The sequence below is a fragment of the Psammomys obesus genome, unplaced genomic scaffold (genome assembly GCF_907164565.1).
Source record: "Psammomys obesus unplaced genomic scaffold, mPsaObe1.curated_primary_1811, whole genome shotgun sequence".
In the NCBI taxonomy this organism is placed as follows: Eukaryota; Metazoa; Chordata; class Mammalia; order Rodentia; family Muridae; genus Psammomys; species Psammomys obesus.
This window is the reverse complement of record NW_026592548.1, coordinates 15,661,378-15,664,567: the sequence shown is the minus strand read 5'-3', so window position 1 is coordinate 15,664,567 and position 3,190 is coordinate 15,661,378.

Below are 3,190 nucleotides of genomic sequence, written 5' to 3'. Positions count from 1 at the left end.
TGATCAGGGAGGAAGCACATGGCTTCTTCCTGAACTTGAAAGGTCTTACAACACATGATGAAGAAGTTACCTTTGAAAAGAAAATCTAGGGTGGATCTCTCTGGGACCTGTCTCTACAAGTTCTTCTCTACCGCAGTAGCACTCACAGGTTCTGTGGCTAAGCTTCCTTCTGAATCGTAGTTGGACAAGAAGCCCTCCACTCCTTACTAGCTTCCTATCTTCTCAGAAGGAAAGGGGAAATGAGGCAGGAAGAAGCTTAAGTGCTATAGCCCTGGCTGCATGGCCATCAGAGCAACCAGTCAGTCCACTGCAATGCACCCGGTGGCTTCCCTCCCGCATCCTTGGCAACCCCTTCCATCAGCACCACCTCCCTTCCTCACTTAGAACACTGTGCTTGTTGTGAGATTTTTTTTTTTTTTTTTTTTTTGCTTGCTTATTTTGAAGATTTGGAAATCATGCCATATGCTTGTCCTAGAGCCCTGGCTCAGGCAGTCTGGGCAAGCTCTGAGCCAATGGCTGGGTTTTGGAGATCAGATATCCCCCAAGGGAGGGCCAAGTGCTAGGAACTTGGATGCTGTGCTGGTCACGAGCCCTTTCCCCTGGCCTCGTTGCTTTTTCTCCTGGTGCCAGGGAGAAGAATAAACTCTCTAAGCCGGGCTCTCCTGGGGATAAGGGCTTGATTCAGACGATCTGTATCTTCTGAACTACCACAAGATGAAATACCAGGCTCCACAAATATCTTATGGCATGTTTATGATATCTGATAACTATACAATGCTGTGGAATTTGCAGATGAGCCATTTTATATGTTGTTCCTTTGATGTCCACATGATTTTTATTCCTGCGTTTTAATTCTGATAATTAACTAGTGGGGGAAAGAATGAGTACTTTTATCTAATGGTGGGTTGTATTTCCTCTAGCTTATGAGTGACTGTGGTGGCTGAATAAAAAATGTCTCCCATAGACTGGGGTATTTGAATACTTGGTCCCAAGTTGGTGCCATTATTAGGGGAAGCCTCGGAGGTACATAGAGCCTTGCTGGAGAAAATACTTTCACTGGAGGTAGACTTTGAGAGCTTAAAGCTCCGTGGCATTTCCAGTTCACTCTGTGTACTTCGTGATTATGGTTGAGACACAGCAGACATGCTGACTGCTTGCTGCTGTGCCTTCACATTATAATGGACTCTTGTCCCTCTGGGACCATAAGCCAAATAAACCCTTTCTTCCGTAAGCTCTCTTAGTCATAGTGTTTTATTACAGCACAGTAACTAATAGAGTGTCAAAGCGAAGGCTCAGAAAAGCTGAAACCCTTTTAAAGTTGGCAGTAGTAGCACAGTGCTAAAAATAAGAGCAATGGGCTTCAACTTCCACTATTTACCATTTTATCGTAACTTCTCTTAGTTATCAAATTGTACTTAGGAACTGTCTTTCTCTCACAGGTGTGTCCAACCTGTGGCATACGGAACTAGGCACATGGCAACATCTCGTGTCAGTGTCAAAGCCTGGACCTGCTCCTGGCTCCACACACGGTCACAGCTATTGTGCAGCTTTCCCAGAACTACGGGAAAGTTTTCTTTTTCGGGTTAAGGTCCCACTGAGAGCTTCTGGAGACCTTCAGCCACCTGGACATTCTGCCTACCTGTGACGCCCTTCTGAGGGCTGTTAGGGATAAGGATGGTCTCAGGCCCAAGGCAAAAACTGCCGCTGCTCTCTGTTTGGAGCCACACTGAGTCTATGCTGTACTCTAAGGAACATCTTCAGGGCAGGCTCAATGTCACTCTTCTTGCCCTAAATCTGTAGTCTTCAGAACTAGGGCTTCGGGCTCCTGACTGTCCTTGCACATCATCAAACTAACATTCACCCAGTACTTACCCTGATGCAATTTACTTCCTTCCTGTATTGGTTAATTACCTTGCTCCCAAGATAGAGTGACTGACATTAACCTGCAAGAGGAGCAAATATTTCTTTTAGCTTGTGGGCATCTAAGGGTTGAGTTTGCTTGACCCCCATGAGCTTGCGTAGAGCACCACAGTGGCAGAGTATGCAGTTCAGGGACATCTTTATGTCACAACAGACAGAAGGCAGAGAGAAGCAGACTGAGGGCCTAGCATAAGCTGCAAAGCATGACCTTAGTAACCTGCTTCCTTCAGGTAGACCCCACCTCCCACTGTTGGTACTTTCCCAGATAGTACCAACAGCAAGGGACTGAGGCTTTAATCCACGAGCCAGCAGGGGATATTTTGTATTCAAACCGTAACACTTTTTATAATCCTCGTTTTAAGATGTAAGTATTATTTCCATCCACATTTTACAGGTCAGGAACAAAAGATTAAATAGCTTCTGTAAGAGAGAGAATAATATCCAACATTTAGCCTGGTTGATGAGAGTATTCAAATGCTTACAACAGCCCTTAACATACAGAAAGAGGCATTTAGATATTACTTATCACTGTTATTACTACTATCACGACATACAACTCTTCTTTTTTCCTCTAATATTTATTGCCCATAGACTCATGTACAATGGGGAATGTTTATGATCTTAAAAAAAGAAAGAAAAACAAATGGAAACAAAACAAAACAACAACAAAATAAAACAAAAACAGATTTGCTCCTGTTGCCAAGAAGCCTAATAGGACTAATGCTATTTTATAGAAGGTTAAGCCTGAGAGGCAATCGGTTCACACTGGGAAGCATCTCTCTGTGCCTCAAGGGGGATGAAGGGAAAGTCTCTATCTAAGTTGAGCTGGGAAGGGGTGAGCAGATACAGGCAATATAGAGAGCATGAGAGTGGGAGAGGCTGCAGAGCAGTCCCCTGGAGGGTAGGACACCCTTGGAGAACCAAGAGTGAGATACAGAGCTAAGAGCTAGTGAGGGGCAGTGAGGAGGAGGCTTCCCTGATGTCCCTCCTCCTGCTGAGAACCTCCCTTCTTACTGTTAACCTGCTTTTCCCTCAGATTCCAACTATGGACTAGAACCTGTGCATGAGTGCCTTGCTGAGTCAAGTGTCCCTCTTCCCTACTCTGACAGCACTGAATATCTGCTTTCTCTTCTGATGATCATCCTGGGTGCCTTGTCATTTACATCGCCTGCTTATGTTGGCTTCCTGTGGTGGCAGTAAGAGAGAAGGGACTAGTTTACTTTTGCTTACACTTCCCCAGCACCAAGCTCTGTCAGATCGGAATAAATAT